At 46.6% G+C, this 21,391-nt stretch overlaps 1 protein-coding gene and 1 long non-coding RNA gene across 2 annotated transcripts in view; one reads left to right on the forward strand and one right to left on the reverse strand.

Annotated features, from left to right (window-relative positions):
- Positions 1-21,391, reverse strand: part of LOC138768201 (uncharacterized) — an 860,246-nt gene that overhangs the window by 623,397 nt on the left and 215,458 nt on the right. The gene's annotated exons all lie outside the window — the stretch shown is intronic.
- The window catches only part of LOC138767326 (galactosylgalactosylxylosylprotein 3-beta-glucuronosyltransferase 1-like), a 107,124-nt gene continuing 96,141 nt past the window's right edge, over positions 10,409-21,391 (forward strand). Inside the window, exon 1 of the mRNA XM_069944796.1 lies at positions 10,409-10,553. The gene's annotated coding sequence lies outside the window, so the exon portion shown is untranslated. The remainder of the gene's footprint in view (positions 10,554-21,391) is intronic.

Raw genomic sequence — 21,391 nt, forward strand, 5'->3', positions numbered from 1 at the left:
ATAGGGCACTAACAAAACTGGAACGTACTGTGTGTTGCCCTGCCTAATCTCTGAACAAAGCATTGTATTAATTCATTGGTGAGTGCCGTAATAACTCTTTTTTGGTTGTTACGACCAAAACTTTCCCAGTGGTGGATTATAATGTGGGCGGTTTGGGCGGCCGCCCAGGGCCCGAGGCACCTTCCTCTCCTGACATCCTCTGTACTGCTGCGACCTCCTCTATAAGATCAGCACCCTCCTCTCCTGACATCCTCTGTGCTGCTGTGACCCTGTGACCTCCCCTCTAAGATCAGCCCCCTCCTCTCCTGACATCCTCTGTGCAGCTGTGACCTTGGGGGGGGGGGGGGGGGGGGGGGGGAGGCAACAGCAGGAAACCAGGTGGCAATATGTTTATTGGGGGCAACATCGGGTGAACAAGTGGCAATATGTTTATTGGGGGCAGTGGAGGTGGGGTGTACAATGCTTACTGGGGGTAGCAGCAAGGGACCAAACATTATGCTTATTGGGGCCAGCAGGGAGGGGAGGCAGGCAGGCAGTGTTTATTGGGGACAGCGGGGGGGGGGGGGGGGGGGCAGTAGCGGATTATAATGTGGGCGGTTTGGGCGGACCGAAACTATCTGTCTCTAACCAAAACTATCTGACTCCGACCAAAACTATCTGGCTCTGATCAAGACTATCCAGCGCTGATGCCAACTATCCGACTCCAACCAAAACTATCTGGCTCCGACTAAAACTATCCAACCAAAACTCAGACTCCGACCAAAACCATTCAAATCCGACCAAAACTATCCAATTCCGATCAAAACTATCCGGCTCCAACCAAAACTGTCCGTCTCTTACTCAAACTATCTGACACTGACCAAAACTATCCGACTCTGACCAAAACTATTTGGCTCTGACCCAAACAATCCGCCAAAACTCCCCGACTCCAACCAAAACTATTCGACTCCAAATACCCAAATTTTTATTGCCAAAAATCAAGCCCTTATTCAGGTAAGACTAAGGGTGCGTTTACACAGACAGATTTATCTGACAGATCTTTGAAGCCAAAGCCAGGAACAGACTATAAACAGGGAACATGTCATAAAGGAAAGACTGAGATTTCTCCTCTTTTCAAAATCATTCCTGACTTTGGCTTCAAAAATCTGTCAGATAAATCTCTCTGTGTAAATGCACCATAAGACTGTGCAGTGCAATACTATAGTTTCTTTTAGAGTAGTAAAGCATAACAAAAAGTATATCAGCTGGGTATTGGTGTAGTGGCACCAACCCACAGAATAACCTTACCATGTTGGCTCTACCACATAGTGAATAACTTATAAAAGAAACTAAGATTTGCACAATTGCCTTTTTTTTCTAGTCTACCCCACAAGTTTTCCTTTCACATTACATTGTATGGTGCCGTGCAGAAGTATAATTGGTCCAGCAAAAAACAAGCCCCTGTTTACAGAAAAGTGAGAGTTGTGGCTCTTTGAGTACGAGGAGGCAAAAACGATAAAAAGAATAAGTTGTGTCCTTAACAGGTTATATAATCTTGGATGTTATATATCCCGGAGGCTGCATCCTAGTACAGAGTGAACGAACAGGAACGGCGCAGAGAGAATCCAGCAGGGTAAATGTTTACACTCCTGTATGTTTGCTCATCCATCATCATCTCCACATCTAAAAGCTGCTGGAAGTGGGAAAGCGCTCCTGGCGCGGGTCTACTCCTCCGTGTCACATCACATCCCATGCCAGGACCAGACCCGCGCCAGGAGCGCTTACCCACATACTCGCTATCGTGAGATTGAAAATGACCCCTGTGAGGAGTCGAAACGTCCAAGTGTCGCACCCAACGTTCAGGTAATTGCACAATATGTGCATCAGATAGCAGCTTTTGTGTACAAGATTTATCTGGTTTGGCCCTATTTTTGCTGTATTAGTTTGTATTAAAGCTAAGTGTATTAAACAAAAATGCATCATCTGATGACGATGAGGATGAGGAGGAGGAGGAGAAGTATGACTTCTTCTTCCAGACGTGACTTCTTTGCATAATCTAAAAAAGATCTTGGGCTCCTTCCTTTTCCTACACCCATCATACCGCTATATAATCTCCCATCTATGGTCTCCCACATAGTAATAATGCCGCCCTCATTACCGGGGCTGTGGAGTCAGTAAGCCAAAACTCCCACTCCATCTCTAATGGCCGAACAAAGAAACATGTAAAAAGTGCAGCTGTTATGTTCAGGCAGACACTGCCCAAAACTATCCAACTCCACCCCAAACTATCTGACTCTGACCCAAACTATCCAACTCCGACCAAAACTATCCAACTCCGCCCCAAACTATCTGACTCCGACCCAAACTATCTGACTCCGACCCAAACTATCTGACTCCGCCCCAAACTATCCGACTCTGACCCAAACTATCCAACTCCGACCGAAACTATCCGACTCCGACCGAAACTATCCAACTCCGACCCAAACTATCCAACTCCACCCCAAACTATCTGACTCTGACCCAAACTATCCAACTCCGACTCAAACTATCCAACTCCGACCGAAACTATTCAACTCCGACCGAAACTATCCAACTCCGCCCCAAACTATCTGACTCTGACCCAAACTATCCAACTCCGACCCAAACTATCCAACTCCGATTCAAACTATCCAACTCCGACCCAAACTATCCGACTCTGACCCAAACTATCCAACTCCGACCCAAACTATCCAACTCCGACCCAAACTGTCCAACTCCGACCGAAACTATCCAACTCCGACCCAAACTATCTGACTCTGACCCAAACTATCCAACTCCGACTCAAACTATCCAACTCCGACCCAAACTGTCCGACTCCGACCCAAAGTATCCGACTCCGACCCAAACTGTCCAACTCTGACCCAAACTATCCGACTCTGACCCAAACTATCCAACTCCGACCCAAACTATCCGACTCTGACCCAAACTATCCGACTCTGACCCAAACGATCTGGCTCCGACTAAACTATCCGACTCCAGCAAAAACTATCCGAATCTGACCAAAATTATCCGACTCCACCCAAAACTTTCCGACTCCCGACAAAAACCATCCAACTCCGACCCAAATGATCCGACCCCAACCAAAACTATTTGACTCCGACAAAAACTATCCAACTCCGCCCCAAACGATATGGCTGCAACCAAAACTATCTGACTCATATACAAAATATTTTTGCTGAAAAATGTTATAAAAATCTATTAAAAATATTCACTATACATAATTGATAAAATCACATGCACAAACGTCTAAATGACTACAATATGATAAAAATATAAAATATATCTTATCCCGTACGATATCCGCCATCAGAGGAAGAAACAAAAACATCAGAATTGTAATTTCTTTGGTCACCTTGAAAAAATAAAAAATGCATAAAAAAAACTACAAAAAAACGGGCCCTTATATGGGTAAGAATAAGACTGCAATGCAATTTTCTAGTTTCTTTTAGAGTAATATAGCATAACAAAAAGTATATAAGCTGGGTATCGGTGTAGTGGCACCAACCCACAGAACAATGTCGGCTCTACCACACAGTGAACAACTTATAAAAGAAGAAGTCTACCCCACAAGTTTTCCTTTCACATTACATTGTATGGTGCCGTGCAGAAGTATAATTGGTCCAGCAAAAAACAAGCCCCCGTTTACAGAAAAGTGAGAGTTGTGGCTCTTTGAGGACGGGGAGGCAAAAATGATAAAAAGAATAAGTTGTGTCCTTAAAAGCTTATATAATCTTGGATGTTATATATCCCGGAGGCCGCATCCTAGTACAGAGTGAACGAACAGGAACGGCGCAGAGAGAATCCAGCAGGGTAAATGTTTACACTTCTGTATGTTTGCTCATCCATCATCATCTCCACATCTGAAAGCTGCCAACATCTTAAAGGGGAACTCTAGTGAAAACCTTTTTCTTCTAAATCAACTGGTGTTAGAAAGTTATATAGATTTGTAAATTGCTTCTATTTAAAAATCTCCAGTCTTCCAGTACTTATCAGTAAAGACGAGCGAATTTGCTGGAGTTCGGGTTCGTATGAACCTGAACTATTGGCTTCTGAATCAGAAGCCGATAGTTCAGGTTCATACGAACCTGAACTTTGGCAAGTTCGCTCATTTCTACTTATCAGCTGCTGTATGTCCTACAGGAAGTGGTGTATTCTCTCCAGTCTGACACAGTGCTCTCTGCTGCCACCCCTGTCCATGTCAGGAACTGTCCAGAGCAGGAGAGGTTTCTATGGGGATTTGCTGCTGCTCTGGGAAGTTCCTGACATGGACAGAGGTGGCAGCAGAGAGCACTGTGTCAGACTGGAGAGAATACACCACTTCCTGCAGGACATACAGGCGCTGATAAGTACTGGAGGACTTTAGATTTTTTAATAAAAGTAAATTACAAATCTCTGACACTTTCTGACACCTGCTGATTTGAAAGAAAACATTTTTTGGTAAACAACTCATTTAACCCTTACTTAAAGGGAACCAATCACACTAAAATTGGGCATAAAGGTAAGGAAACCAGCACGCTTCCTAACCATCCCCCTGTCCCCCCGTCCCATGAACATTCAGCCCGCAAAGTTAGTTTAATCGTGTCCCGCACTCTATGCAAATTACCATACAAGTAGTCACGGTGGGCGGGGCGGCTGTTCGAGTAGTCACGGTGGGCGGGGTCTTCGTCAAGTAGTCATTGGGTCCTGGGCCGGCTTCTGCGCTGTAATCACCCCCCTCCGGGCGTGTTGTAAAGCGGCTCCTGGTGACGTCACTCGGGGGGGCGGCATTGCACGTCGGCCACGCCGACGTCTTTACTAAGCTGCGCATGCGCAGTACAGTGGGTGAGGCCGCTGCTGTACTACGCCGCGCAAGCGCAGTACAGCGGCGTCTTCTCAGGCTGCACTGCGCATGCGCAGCTTAGTAAAGACATCGGCGTGGCCGACGTGCAATGCCGCCCCCCCGAGTGACGTCACCAGGAGCCGCTTTACAACACGCCCGGAGGGGCGTGATAACAGCGCAGGAGCCGGCCCAGGACCCAGTGACTACTTGATGAAGACCCTGCCCACCGTGACTACTTGTATGGTAATTTGCATAGAGCGCGGGACACGATTAAACTAACTTTGCGGGCTGAATGTTCATGGGACGGGGGGGACAGGGGGATGGTTAGGAAGCGTGCTGGCTGATGTACCAGCACGTTTCCTTAACTTTATGCCCAATTTTAGTGATTGGTTCCCTTTAAATCTTAGCTTGTGCTTGCTGCAGATGAAGAGCATAAAGCGACATCTGGTGACCAAATGCAGTACTGCACCCTTATCTCCGGATTAAACCCTGTAAGAGATGCTGACAGTGCCGGCCTACACATACACATACCAAGCAGCAGTGGCACATGGGTTGTGGGACGCTGCAATTGTATCAAGAACTATGAAAACATGCAACATGGATGGGCCTGTACTGTGCTGTCAGAAACTAGAAGGGTTCTCCATGGAGATTATCTATATCCAACATCTAATCCTGTCCCCCAACCAGTGGCTCTCCATCAGCCATGCTGGGAGTTGTAGTCTTTCTATAGCTACAGAGACACAAAAGGTTACTGTGCATCGCCATATAACCATATATGATTGTTATTCTTTCATTTCCAGTATAAGACTATTGAAGGCTCGTTTTTTGCTGACTGAGCTGTAGTTATTATTTGTAGCATTGTGGCATGGATAGGACGTTCTGAACGATTTTTATTCCTAGTTTGGAGCTGAGTAGACTTTAGTCTTGGCTTTACCAGGTGAGTGAGAACCTAAGGTCCTGGGGTTAGACGTGTACGGCAGGAGAGATAGAAATACATTGAGCTCATCACTATCAGCCACAAAATACTCTTCTTATGTGATGTTATGTAACATTTCGAAAGCCGTCCTCCTGTCACCTGTGTATACAGCACACTGAGGAAGAGGTTACACTAAGCACCGATCTGCTGTCACATGAGAGGGAAGCCTTGTTTTACCTTGCATGGACAGAGCAGATCCTCCCGGGGTCACAGCTTGTAGGTACACAGTCTCTCTCACCCTCTCCTCTGTACAGAGCACATGCTAGGCCCCGCCCCTTCCTGCATTCCATCTTGCTTTCCTTGTTAGAGACACAGCTACTTGAGGTCACAACCTTCACTCTCTAAGTGTAAACACTATGTAAGTCTATGGGACGAGACACCAAGAGAGTAATCTAAATAATAACATTTCTAGATTATGTGCTAAAAGGTCAGGAAAAAATTCCTGTTGTAACTTATCTAAGGGAAAGGTGAGGATGGACGCATCTGTAGTCAGAGGCTTAAATGTGAATTTAAAGGCAGACATGCCTGACATGTATCAGAGGACAGCGGGATGGTAGAGGTATATTGATAGAGGTATACAGGTATATTTATACATTTTATGTTTTAGTTTGTTCTTTTTCCATCAGGGTTATTGTGATTGAGGTGTATTGTATAGAGAGCATGCTATATTAAGAATTATTAACTGAAAGTCCTTTGCATGTGTTATATGCAGAGGAATACAATCATCTGGAAACTCTACACTAAAAATTCCCAGCATTCCCTCCACCCAATCTGCATAACCACACCCTGTATTAGTTTAGCCACGCCTACAGAACTGCCACCTACACCAGCTCCACCTACAGTGCTAGCTCCGCCTTTATAATGCCAGAACTACATTTTTTTTTAGGACTGACACCTCTGCAGGCAGACTCCTGATTCCCTTATCTCTCCATATACTCCCCCCTTACACACACACACACTGGATATCCAAATATTCAAAACCCCCCAAATCCTGACAATCCCATCCATCTGTACACAGACCCCCCAAATCCTGACAATCCCATCTGTACACAGACCCCCCAAATCCTGACAACCCCATCTGTACACAGACCCCCCAAATCCTGACAATCCCATCTGTACACAGACCCCCCAAATCCTGACAATCCCATCTGTACACAGACCCCCCAAATCCTGACAATCCCATCTGTACACAGACCCCCCCCAAATCCTGACAATCCCATCCATCTGTACACAGGACCCTCAAATCCTGGCAATACTATCCGTCCATGTACAGACCCCCGAAACCCTTACAATCTCATCCGTCCGAACACAGACCCCCCCCAAATCCTGGCAATCCTATCCGTCCGAACACAGACCCCCCAAACTACTGACAATCCCATCTGTCCGTACACAGACCCCCCCAAATCCTGGCAATCGTATCCGTCCGTACACAGACCCCCCCAAATCCTGACAATCCCATCTGTCCGTACACAGACCCCCCCAAATCCTGACAATCCCATCTGTCCGTACACAGACCCCCCCAAATCCTGGCAATCGTATCCGTCCGTACACAGAACCCCCATATCCTGACAATCCCATCTGTACACAGACCCCCAAATCCTGACAATCCCATCTGTCCGTACACAGAACCCCCAAATCCTGACAATCCCATCTGTACACAGACCCCCCCAAATCCTGACAATCCCATCTGTCCGTACACAGAACCCCCAAATCCTGACAATCCCATCTGTACACAGACCCCCCAAATCCTGGCAATCCTATCCGTCCGTACACAGACCCCCCAAATCCTGGCAATCCTATCCGTCCGTACACAGACCCCCCCCCCAAATCCTGACAATCCCATCTGTACCCCCCCCCCAAATCCTGACAATCCCATCTGTACACAGACCCCCCAAATCCTGACAATTCCATTTGTCCATACACAGACCCCCCAAATCCTGACAATCCCATCTGTACACAGACCCCCCAAATCCTGACAATCCCATCTGTACACAGACCCCCCAAATCCTGACAATCCCATCTGTACACAGACCCCCCAAATCCTGACAATCCCATCTGTACACAGACCCCCCAAATCCTGGCAATCCTATCCGTCCAAACACACCCCCCCCCAAATCCTGACAATCCCATCTGTACACAGACCCCCCAAATCCTGACAATCCCATCTGTACCCCCCCCCCCAAATCCTGACAATCCCATCTGTACACAGACCCCCCAAATCCTGACAATCCCATCTGTACACAGACCCCCCAAATCCTGGCAATCCTATCCGTCCAAACACAGACCCCCCAAATCCTGACAATCCCATCTGTACCCCCCCCCCCCAAATCCTGACAATCCCATCTGTACACAGACCCCCCAAATCCTGACAATCCCATCTGTCTGTACACAGACCCCCCAAATCCTGACAATCCCATCTGTCTGTACACAGACCCCCCAAATCCTGACAATCCCATCTGTACACAGACCCCCCAAATCCTGACAATCCCATCTGTACCCCCCCCCCAAATCCTGACAATCCCATCTGTACACAGACCCCCCAAATCCTGACAATCCCATCTGTACCCCCCCCCCAAATCCTGACAATCCCATCTGTACACAGACCCCCCAAATCCTGACAATCCCATCTGTACACAGACCCCCCAAATCCTGACAATCCCATCTGTACACAGACCCCCCAAATCCTGACAATCCCATCTGTACACAGACCCCCCCCAAATCCTGGCAATCCTATCCGTCCAAACACAGACCCCCCCAAATCCTGACAATCCCATCTGTACACAGACCCCCCCCAAATCCTGACAATCCCATCTGTACACAGACCCCCCAAATCCTGACAATCCCATCTGTACACAGACCCCCCAAATCCTGACAATCCCATCTGTACACAGACCCCCCCCAAATCCTGGCAATCCTATCCGTCCAAACACAGACCCCCCCAAATCCTGACAATCCCATCTGTACACAGACCCCCCCCAAATCCTGACAATTCCATCTGTACACAGACCCCCCAAATCCTGACAATCCCATCTGTACACAGACCCCCCAAATCCTGACAATCCCATCTGTACACAGACCCCCCAAATCCTGGCAATCCTATCCGTCCAAACACAGACCCCCCCAAATCCTGACAATCCCATCTGTACACAGACCCCCCAAATCCTGACAATCCCATCTGTACCCCCCCCCCCAAATCCTGACAATCCCATCTGTACACAGACCCCCCAAATCCTGGCAATCCCATCTGTACACAGACCCCCCAAATCCTGACAATGCCATCTGTACATAGACCCCCAAATCCTGACAATCCCATCTGTACACAGACCCCCCAAATCCTGGCAATCCTATCCGTCCAAACACAGACCCCCCAAATCCTGACAATCCCATCTGTACCCCCCCCAAATCCTGACAATCCCATCTGTACACAGACCCCCCAAATCCTGACAATCCCATCTGTCTGTACACAGACCCCCCAAATCCTGACAATCCCATCTGTCTGTACACAGACCCCCCAAATCCTGACAATCCCATCTGTACACAGACCCCCCAAATCCTGACAATCCCATCTGTACCCCCCCCCCCAAATCCTGACAATCCCATCTGTACCCCCCCCCCCCCAAATCCTGACAATCCCATCTGTACACAGACCCCCCCCCAAATCCTGGCAATCCCATCTGTACACAGACCCCCCCCCAAATCCTGGCAATCCTATCCGTCCAAACACAGACCCCCCCAAATCCTGACAATCCCATCTGTACACAGACCCCCCAAATCCTGACAATCCCATCTGTACACAGACCCCCCCCAAATCCTGACAATCCCATCTGTACACAGACCCCCCAAATCCTGACAATCCCATCTGTACACAGACCCCCCCCAAATCCTGGCAATCCTATCCGTCCAAACACAGACCCCCCCAAATCCTGACAATCCCATCTGTACACAGACCCCCAAATCCTGCCAATCCCATCTGTACCCCCCCCCCCCCAAATCCTGACAATCCCATCTGTACACAGACCCCCCAAATCCTGACAATCCCATCTGTACACAGACCCCCCCCAAATCCTGGCAATCCTATCCGTCCAAACACAGACCCCCCCAAATCCTGACAATCCCATCTGTACACAGACCCCCAAATCCTGCCAATCCCATCTGTACACAGACCCCCCCCCAAATCCTGGCAATCCCATCTGTACCCCCCCCCCCCCAAATCCTGCCAATCCCATCCCCGCCCCCATGAATCCCATGTCCCCTGCAGGGTCCCCCGGTGTTTGTACTGCGCTCCGGCCGCTGCTAGGATCGGTGCCTTCCATTGGCGCTGATCCCTCCCAGCCCGATCCTGTGCACCTGCAGCCTATCAGGGCGCCCTCCATACACCTCCCCGCCATGTGCATTGTCTCCATCCTCACATCACGGGGAGGGACACTTCATGCATTTGCTTTTTTTCTGGTCTTTGCCGTTTTTAAGGTGGCGCAGTGATCGCTTTGCAGCCATCCAGCAGATTTAGCAGGGACACCTTAAGGGGGAATGGTTGCTTCCCTCCTCTTCTCGCCCAGCCTGCTGCATTGGATGGGATTGTGTGAACACTGAGGAGAATGCTGCCTGCTCGCCGCCTGTCTGAGGGGCCACAGGACCACTGACCATTGCTGCCAGGACCTGTCCAACAAACAGCAGCTGCTAGAGGAGCTCCGGCCCCCTCACCCTTCTGGAGGAGAAGATGGAGCAGCCCCCTTCAGCCAGGTAAGAAGCACCTGCTGTATGGGCATCACCCCGGGGCAACCACAGGGCTCCTGAAGCTGGACTGAGTGTCAGCTCTTCAGCCCAGCGACTCTTCTCACTGCATTATCATTACTACACAAGCCTTGGGGTGAGATAGGGATGGCCAGCATCAGGGACCCCCAGGGAAGGAGGCTTCTAATACCACAATTACCAGTTCTTCTTAAAGGGACAGCGCTCCTCTCTGCCAATGTATCCCCTCCTGTCAGGGTCCTTATACATCGGCACTCAGCTTCCTGACTCCTCATGCTGCCATGCAGGGTCCTTATACATCGGCACTCAGCTTCCTGACTCCTCATGCTGCCATGCAGGGTCCTTATACATCGGCACTCAGCTTCCTGACTCCTCATGCTGCCATGCAGGGTCCTTATACATCGGCACTCAGCTTCCTGACTCCTCATGCTGCCATGCAGGGTCCTTATACATCGGCACTCAGCTGATCTGCACATGGAATACTATGGTGTGTATGTATATATATATATATATATATATATATATATATATATATATATATATTGTATGTGCACTAGCGGTATACACAGTACTGTATACTGATAGATCTGCACATGGAATACTATGATATATATACTGTACGTGCACTACTGGCGTATACTGTATATGGATAGATCTGCACATGCAATATTACGCAAATATATATATATATATATATATATATACACACACACACTGTATATGCACTAGTCGTATATACTGTATACTGATAGATCTGCACATAGATTACTATGCTACACTAATATATACTGTACATGCACTAGTGGTATATACTAATATACTGTACAAGAATACATCTGCTCATAAGATACTTTGCATGGACTTGTGATATATACTGTACAGGGATACATCTGTATATAGAATACACTGTATGCACCAGTGATATATACTATACAGGGATACAGCTGTATATAGAATACACTGTATGCACTAGTGATATATATACTGTACAGGGGAACATCTGTATATAGAATACATTGTATGTACTAGTGATATATATACTGTACAGGGATACAGCTGTATATAGAATACATTGTATGTACTAGTGATATATATACTGTACAGGGATACATCTGTATATAGAATACATTGTATGTACTAGTGATATATATACTGTACAGGGATACAGCTGTATATAGAATACACTGTATGTACTACTGATATATACTGTACAGGGATACATCTGTATATAGAATACTTTGCATGGACTTGTGATATATACTGTACAGGGGAACATCTGTATATAGAATACACTGTATGTACTAGTGATATATACTGTACAGGGATACATCTGTATATAGAATACATTGTATGTACTAGTGATATATACTGTACAGGGATACATCTGTATATAGAACACATTGTATGTACTAGTGATATATATACTGTACAGGGATACATCTGTATATAGAATACATTATATGTACTAGTGATATATACTGTACAGGGATACATCTGTATATAGAATACATTGTATGTACTAGTGATATATATACTGTACAGGGGAACATCTGTATATAGAATACATTGTATGCACTAGTGATATATATACTGTACGGGGATACATCTGTATATAGAATACATTATATGTACTAGTGATATATATACTGTACGGGGATACATCTGTATATAGAATACATTGTATGTACTAGTGATATATACTGTACAGGGATACAGCTGTATATAGAATACATTGTATGCACCAGTGATATATATACTGTACAGGGATACAGCTGTATATAGAATACATTGTATGCACCAGTGATATATACTGTACAGGGATATATCTGTATATAGAATACATTGTATGTACTAGTGATATATACTGTACAGGGATACATCTGTATATAGAATACATTGTAGATAGATAGATAGATAGATAGATAGATAGATAGATAGATAGGAGATAGATAGATAGATAGATAGATAGGAGATATATAAATAGATAGATAGGAGATAGATAGATAGATAGATAGATAGATAGATAGATAGATAGATAGATAGATAGATAGGAGATAGATAGATAGATAGATAGATAGGAGATAGATAGATAGGAGATAGATAGATAGATAGATAGATAGATAGATAGATAGATAGATAGATAGGAGATAGATAGATAGATAGATAGATAGATAGATAGGAGATAGATAGATAGGAGATAGATAGATAAATAGATAGGAGATAGATAGATAGATAGATAGAAAGGAGATAGATAGATAGATAGATAGATAGGAGATAGATAGATAGATAGATAGATAGATAGATAGATAGATAGGAGATAGATAGGAGATAGATAGATAGGAGATAGATAGATAGATAGGAGATAGATAGGAGATAGGAGATAGATAGGAGATAGATAGATAGGAGATAGATAGATAGATAGGAGATAGATAGATAGATAGATGATAGATAGGAGATAGATAGATAGATAGATAGATAGATAGATAGATAGATAGATAGGAGATAGATAGATAGATAGGAGATAGATAGATAGAAGATAGATAGATAGATAGATAGATAGATAGATAGATAGATAGATAGATAGGAGATAGATAGATAGATAGGAGATAGATAGTAGATAGATAGATAGATAGATAGGTAGATAGGAGATAGATAGATAGATAGGAGATAGACAGATAGATAGATAGATAGATAGATAGATAGGAGATAGATAGATAGGAGATAGATAGATAGAAAGATAGATAGATAGATAGATAGATAGATAGATAGGAGATAGATAGATAGATAGGAGATAGATAGGAGATAGATAGATAGGAGATAGATAGATAGATAGATAGGAGATAGATAGGAGATAGATAGATAGGAGATAGATAGATAGGAGATAGATAGGAGATAGATAGGAGATAGATAGATAGGAGATAGATAGGAGATAGATAGATAGGAGATAGATAGATAGATAGATAGATAGATAGATAATAGATAGATAGGAGATAGATAGATAGATAGATAGATGATAGATAGATAGATAGATAGGAGATAGATAGATAGATAGATAGGAGATAGATAGAAGATAGATAGATAGATAGATAGGAGATAGATAGATAGATAGATAGGAGATAGATAGGAGATAGATAGATAGATAGATAGATAGATAGATAGGAGATAGATAGATAGATAGGAGATAGATAGGAGATAGATAGGAGATAGATAGATAGATAGATAGATAGGAGATAGATAGATAGATAGGAGATAGATAGATAGATAGATAGGAGATAGATAGATAGATAGATAGATAGGAGATAGATAGATAGATAGATAGGAGATAGATAGATAGATAGATAGGAGATAGATAGATAGATAGATAGATAGATAGGAGATAGATAGATAGATAGATAGGAGATAGATAGATAGATAGATAGATAGATAGATAGATAGATAGATAGATAGGAGATAGACAGAAATATTTCCATGGTAGTAATAGATGACAGCAGAGTTGCCCTTTATCCACAGTTGTTCTTTCCATTTGATTCGCATCCAGTATCAGGTGATGTGATTGATCGCTGCTCTGGTGGTTAACGCTTCTCTTTCAGCCACATAGAGGATCCCGCTCATTGATCCTGTAGTTAGAGATCAATATCCTATAGTGCGAGGAATATGGGAGAATTGTTTATTATCAGGTGATCAGAATATCAGACACTGTACAGATCAGCCAGCTCAGCGTAGTGTCCTGGGACCCTCCAGTCACACAGCACCCCAGACGGCTGAGATTACAAAGTCTTCTGCTTTAGTTTTTAAAATGACAATTTGCATGTACCCCAGAATGTTATAGAGTGATCAGCTTAACAGCAATTACTTGCAAAGCCAATATTTGCCTAGAAAGTGAACTTTATCCCCCAAAACACATTTCTACATCATTGCAGCCCTGCCTTACCAGGGACCAGCTAACATGGTTTCAGTGATTGCTCCATTAACACAGGTGTGGGTGTTGATGAGGACAGGGCTGGAGATCAATCTGTCATGATTTAGTAAGAATGACACCACTGGACACTTTAAAAGAAGGCTGGTGCTTGGCATCATTGTTTCCCTGTGAGGGGGAGACTCTTGGAGCAAGGCCTGGTCTCATGGAGGGCAGCAAAGAAGCCACTTCTCTCCAGAAAAAAACATCAGGGACAGACTGATATTCTGCAAAAGGTCCAGGGAGTGGACTGCTGAGGACTGGGGGAAAGGTCCAGGGAGTGGACTGCTGAGGACTGGGGGAAAGGTCCAGGGAGTGGACTGCTGAGGACTGGGGGAAAGGTCCAGGGAGTGGACTGCTGAGGACTGGGGGAAAGGTCCAGGGAGTGGACTGCTGAGGACTGGGGGAAAGGTCCAGGGAGTGGACTGCTGAGGACTGGGGGAAAGGTCCAGGGAGTGGACTGCTGAGGACTGGGGGAAAGGTCCAGGGAGTGGACTGCTGAGGACTGGGGGAAAGGTCCAGGGAGTGGACTGCTGAGGACTGGGGGAAAGGTCCAGGGAGTGGACTGCTGAGGACTGGGGGAAAGGTCCAGGGAGTGGACTGCTGAGGACTGGGGGAAAGGTCCAGGGAGCAGACTGCTGAGGACTGGGGGAAAGTCATTTTCTCTGATTAATCCCCTTTCCGATTGGGACATCTGGAAAACAGCTTATTGGGAGAAGACGAGGTGAGCGCTACCACCAGTCTTGTCTCATGCCAACTGTAAAGCATCCTGAAACCATTCATGTGTGGGGTTGCTTCTCAGCCAAGGGAATCAGCTCTCTCACAGTCTTGCCTAAAAAACTCAGCCATGAATAAAGAATGGGACCAGAATGTCCTCCAAGAGCAACTTCTCCCAACCGTCCAAGAGCAGTTTGGCGATCAACAATGCCTCTTCCAGCATGATGGAGCACCTTGCCATAAAGCAAAGGTGATAACTAAATGGCTCAGGGAACAAAACATAGAGATCTTGGGTCCATGGCCTGGAAACTCCCCAGATCTTAATCCCATTGAGAACTTGTGGTCAATCATCAAGAGACGGGTGGACAAACAAAAACCAACAAATTCTGACAAAATGCAATCATTGATTGTGCAAGAATGGACGGCTATCAGTCAGGATTTGGTCCAGAAGTTGGGTGAGAGCAGCCGGGGAGAATTGCAGAGGTCCTGAAGAAGAAGCCGCAACACTGCAAATATTATAGACTTGCTGCAGTAACTCATCTATCTGTCAGTATAAGCTTCTGTTACTCATAATATGATTGCAATTATATTTCTGTATGTGATAAAAACATCTGACAAACACATAAAAACCAGAGGGCAGCAGATCATGGGAAAATAGAAGGGTATGTTCATATCGCGTTTTTGTCCACACGTCGGGAATCAGTGAGAAAAGGATGCTGCTGTGCAGCCCGACGTGCGGCCGACGGCCACATTGACTTAAATGAGCAGGACGGAGTCATTATGTGACAACGTTCTGCTCATTTGCCAGACGTACATGGCTTTTGTGCAGGACTCAAAAGCGTAGTCAGTATGGGGTGGTCAGTATTATCCTGTGCTGTAGGCAGCAGATGAGAGCGCCCCCCCGCAGCCCCCGCCACTCCACATGGCCCTGGAAATGTACTGCAGATATTCCGCTGCCGCTGCCAGGAGAGCTGTGGCTTATGGCGGTGCATCCCCCTGGCACACCAGGGTCCTCTGCTATATAAAAGACCACCTGTCACCGACTGCTGCTGCCACACAAGCTCCAGCCAATCACTTAAAGGGACAGTCCTGGGGGAGAACAAAAAGTGAGGTCAGCGACTTCCCAGTGTGAACAGTGGCCAGCAAATGCTGCCAATCAGTGATCACGATACCCAGACCGTCACCTGGGCCAGTGAGTGAACAAACAGCCTGCACAGCGCCCCCTAATGGAGAACACCTCGCCGCACACTCAGAAAAGGGCATGGAGGGAATCCACTGCAAGACCACATCCAGCCTGAGGGCAGGAGGGGCGCTGGACAACCCCTTTACACACCCACACCAGGATCAGTAATGTAATGTATGTACACAGCAACCCCACCAGCAGAATAGTGAGTGCAGCTCTGGAGTATAATACAGGATGGAACTCAGGATCAGTAATGTAATGTATGTACACAGTGACCCCACCAGCAGTATAGTGAGTGCAGCTCTGGGGTATAATACAGGATGTAACTCAGGATCAGTAATGTAATGTATGTACACAGTGACCCCACCAGCAGAATAGTGAGTGCAGCTCTGGGGTATAACTCAGGATCAGTAATGTATGTAGACAGTGAGTAGGCATTTTCTGTCGCTCTGCCCCTATATAATTGTATGGAGTATCCGCCTAGGAGTTCTGCTCCGGTATTTGCCTTTATTAATGAGTTAGCAGATGGTGAGTGGCGCCGGGGAGGTCCGGTCCCTATTTGCATAGCACAATGTCTGATTGTCGCCACCCACATGACTTCAGACAATGATCAGCGCGCAGGTAACACATCAGGAAGCGTGAGTCATGGAAGCCGCCAGCGTAACTATACCCTGCAGGGAACATTGCGCTGACTAATGGCCGACAGTCCTCACCTGTCACCTGCAGGATAATAACTTATAAAGACCAATGACTGGGGTGCGCAGGTTGGGACCCCGTGACCTGATTCTGGGGGTGGCAGCTATGGGGCCAGCGCTGTGCTTTATTTCCTGCACATTGATAGGTTGCCAGAGCTGTATTCAGAGTTCTGCTTCTCTTCTGTTAGCTCTCAGGCAGCACACTTCATGTCTCACTGCACGCCTGCTGGGCCAGACTATGGAACCAAAGAAGTCTAGTGTATTAGTGGAGTGTCTGATGCCTGGAAGCAGGAGATGACTGATGGATGATGCATGCCCCATCACTACTCCATGCAGTTACTACAGGACTCCAGGAGAGGGCGCTGCACTCACCGATGGATGATGCATGCCCCATCACTGCTCTATGCAGTTACTCCAGGACTCCAGGAGAGGGCGCTGCACTCACCGATGGATGATGCATGCCCCATCACTACTCCATGCAGTTACTACAGGACTCCAGGAGAGGGCGCTGCACTCACCGATGGATGATGCATGCCCCATCACTACTCCATGCAGTTACTACAGGACTCCAGGAGAGGGCGCTGCACTCACCGATGGATGATGCATGCCCCATCACTACTCCATGCAGTTACTACAGGACTCCAGGAGAGGGCGCTGCACTCACCGATGGATGATGCATGCCCCATCACTGCTCTATGCAGTTACTCCAGGACTCCAGGAGAGGACGCTGCACTCACCGATGGATGATGCATGCCCCATCACTACTCTATGCAGTAACTATAGGACTCCAGGAGAGGACGCTGCACTCACTGATGGATGATGCATGCCCCATCACTACTCCATGCAGTTACTACAGGACTCCAGGAGAGGGCGCTGCACTCACTGATGGATGATGCATGCCCCATCACTACTCCATGCAGTTACTATAGGACTCCAGGAGAGGGCGCTGCACTCACTGATGGATGATGCATGCCCCATCACTGCTCTATGCAGTTACTACAGGACTCCAGGAGAGGGCGCTGCACTCACTGATGGATGATGCATGCCCCATCACTACTCCATGCAGTTACTACAGGACTCCAGGATAGAGCGCTGCACTCACTGATGGATGATGCATGCCCCATCACTACTCCATGCAGTTACTACAGGACTCCAGGAGAGGGCGCTGCACTCACTGATGGATGATGCATGCCCCATCACTACTCCATGCAGTTACTATAGGACTCCAGGAGAGGGCGCTGCACTCACTGATGGATGATGCATGCCCCATCACTGCTCTATGCAGTTACTACAGGACTCCAGGATAGAGCGCTGCACTCACTGATGGATGATGGATGATGCATGCCCCATCACTGCTCTATGCAGTTACTACAGGACTCCAGGAGAGGGCGCTGCACTCACTGATGGATGATGCATGCCCCATCACTACTCCATGCAGTTACTACAGGACTCCAGGAGAGGGCGCTGCACTCACTAACAGATGCATGCCCCATCACTGCTCTATGCAGTTACTACAGGACTCCAGGAGAGGGCGCTGCACTCACTGATGGATGATGCATGCCCCATCACTACTCTATGCAGTTACTACAGGACTCCAGGAGAGGGCGCTGCACTCACTGATGGATGATGCATGCCCCATCACTACTCCATGCAGTTACTACAGGACTCCAGGAGAGGGCGCTGCACTCACTAACAGATGTATGCCCCATCACTACTCTATGCAGTTACTATAGGACTCCAGGAGAGGGCGCTGCACTCACTAACAGATGTATGCCCCATCACTGCTCCATGCAGTTACTATAGGACTCCAGGAGAGGGCGCTGCACTCACTAACAGATGTATGCCCCATCACTACTCCATGCAGTTACTACAGGACTCCAGGAGAGGGCGCTGCACCTAGTGTTCAGTTGGTGTCAGAAAGGTATACAGATTTGTTATTGACTTCTATATAAAAATATCCAGTCTTCCAGTACTTAAAGTGACTGTACCACCAGGCCCAGGCTGAAACACTGGAGGCGGGCCGACCCACCCTTAGTGATAGGGTTCCATTGATTCTAATGGAGTCACGTCATGGAGGGGCTGGGGTTTCTTCCCACTGGGGGTGGGTCGGCCACCTCCAGTGCTTCAACCTGGGCCTGGTGGTACAGTCACTTTAACAGCTGCTGCATGTCCTGCAGGAAGTGGTGTATTCTCCTCAGTCTGACACAGTGCTCTCTGCTGCCACCTCTGTCCATGTCAGGAACTGTCCAGAACAGTAGTTGTAGTTGGAACAGTAGAAGAGACACAGGTGGATGGGCACTGGCTTAAACTGATCCATTTCTACAATGCTGAGACCATACTGTAACGGTGAACGTAGTGAGCATGCTGGGAGTTGTAGTTTTGCAGCAGCTGGAAAGTGACAGGTTGGGGATAGTGTTAGATACCTAACAGCTAATAGACACAACAGTAATGTGATAGTAAATGCCCGGCAGACTTACTAGTTGCAGCACCTCTCCGCTCGGTATTTGCAGTGTGGCGGCTGAGCGGCTCCATTCTCTGATAATATCAGACTTCTCAGCTAATTTGCTGGAGTTGAGTGAAAATCGATGAGAAACGAGAGACGATGCTGGAGATAATGGCGGTGATCTGCACGTGACCACCGCCGCTCCTCCACATAAGACCCTGGGCTCCCAGCAGTCACCAGATTGCCGGCTGGTAGGTGACAATTACTGGAGAGGAAAATCTTTAGCGGAGACGCCGGACGGGAGACGCGGAAACTCCAATCATTTCAGAGGAATCAATGGTCTATGTCCATAATTCTGCCAAGAGCTGAGGGTTTGTTACAGTGTATATATGGTAGGGCATGTGTTTAGGGAGAACAGGATGGGGTCTCCGCCTAATGTTATAACTGTCCATAGCTGTAACCCCTCTCTCCCCGGACAGAGAGTGCTGCATGTATGTGCCCCCATCTGCCCTGCTCATTCCTTCATGCTCCCTGCAGTCTCTATCAGCCCTTGTGTTTCCCATCCGCTCCATTACTGTACAGTAACTTATAATATCACAATATGTTTGTTTCATCTGTTTTACATGTTATTCAGAATAATAAATCATTATTTTTGGGGTGTGGAACCAATTGTCTGCATTTCTATGATTTCTTATGGGAAAATTTGCTTTGGTTTAAGAGTGGATGTGGATTTGGATTACAAGTACGGTCCCGGAACAAATTATACTCGTAATCCAAGGCACCACTGTATGTACTATGTGTATACACCCGGCCGGGATTCCCTCAGAAGGAACCACTACGTAAATTCCGCGACAATCACGGCCGTTGTTACAACGGCCGTGATTTCCAAAGAACTTACGTTGTGTTAATGACAAAAATATACGTAACATTGACGCCTATGGAATCCCGGCTGGAGTGTATACACATAGTACATATATACATACACATACACTCCGGCCGGGATCCCTAACTGAACTCATTCCGCTATACAGTTGCTCTAGACATGTGGTGGGATAGGTAGATAAGAAGGTAGATTCCCCCATTAGGTAGGTAGATACTCCCAGTAAGTGGCTAAATCTTCTTCTATTAGATTTAAGTTTCAAATCATTCTGAATAAAGCTGTCGATGTGAATAGATGGATGTGATTCCAAGATACAAGTATTGCTCCTTATAGTTCTATGTAGCAGATGGAGGAATATATGCAGTATAGTACAGAGCTGTGGGGAAGGGCTCCTGCTGCAGCCAGAAGCCTCACAGACAGACACAGATCTGATCTGAGGATGAAGGATATTAGATGATGACTTATTGCTTCCCATCCTGCCCTCATTATTCATCCCTAATATTAACTTACATGTTACCTACTCATCAATTCCCTGATATCATATGACTTCATCTCAGCTTTCCTGAATGGCTGGAGAGAAGATGAGTGAGGACCCTGGGACGGGCGACAAGGTCACAGAATGTGTCTTCATCTCACAGAGAACTTGACCTCTGAGCCGACCATTAAGTACTAGCTGGTGGAGCAGGTATTATTAATGGCTGAGTTAACCCTTGGTAGAGGAGCAGCGGACGCAGTCCCCCCGGCATTAGCTGAGACCTGAGCATTCATACATGTAAACAGGACATCAATGATTCATTCAAATTAAAACCCACTCCTTACAACTAATAAATTATGCATTAGTATTGATTGGAAAACAGTAGTTAGGATTTTACCGTCTCTGTGATGACAGGATGAGAGGCTCTGATTCACCGCCCTGGGCCCCAGAACTTTCCAGGGTATAATCCAACCTTCCCAGA

The sequence above is a fragment of the Dendropsophus ebraccatus genome, chromosome 11 (assembly GCF_027789765.1).
Source record: "Dendropsophus ebraccatus isolate aDenEbr1 chromosome 11, aDenEbr1.pat, whole genome shotgun sequence".
In the NCBI taxonomy this organism is placed as follows: Eukaryota; Metazoa; Chordata; class Amphibia; order Anura; family Hylidae; genus Dendropsophus; species Dendropsophus ebraccatus.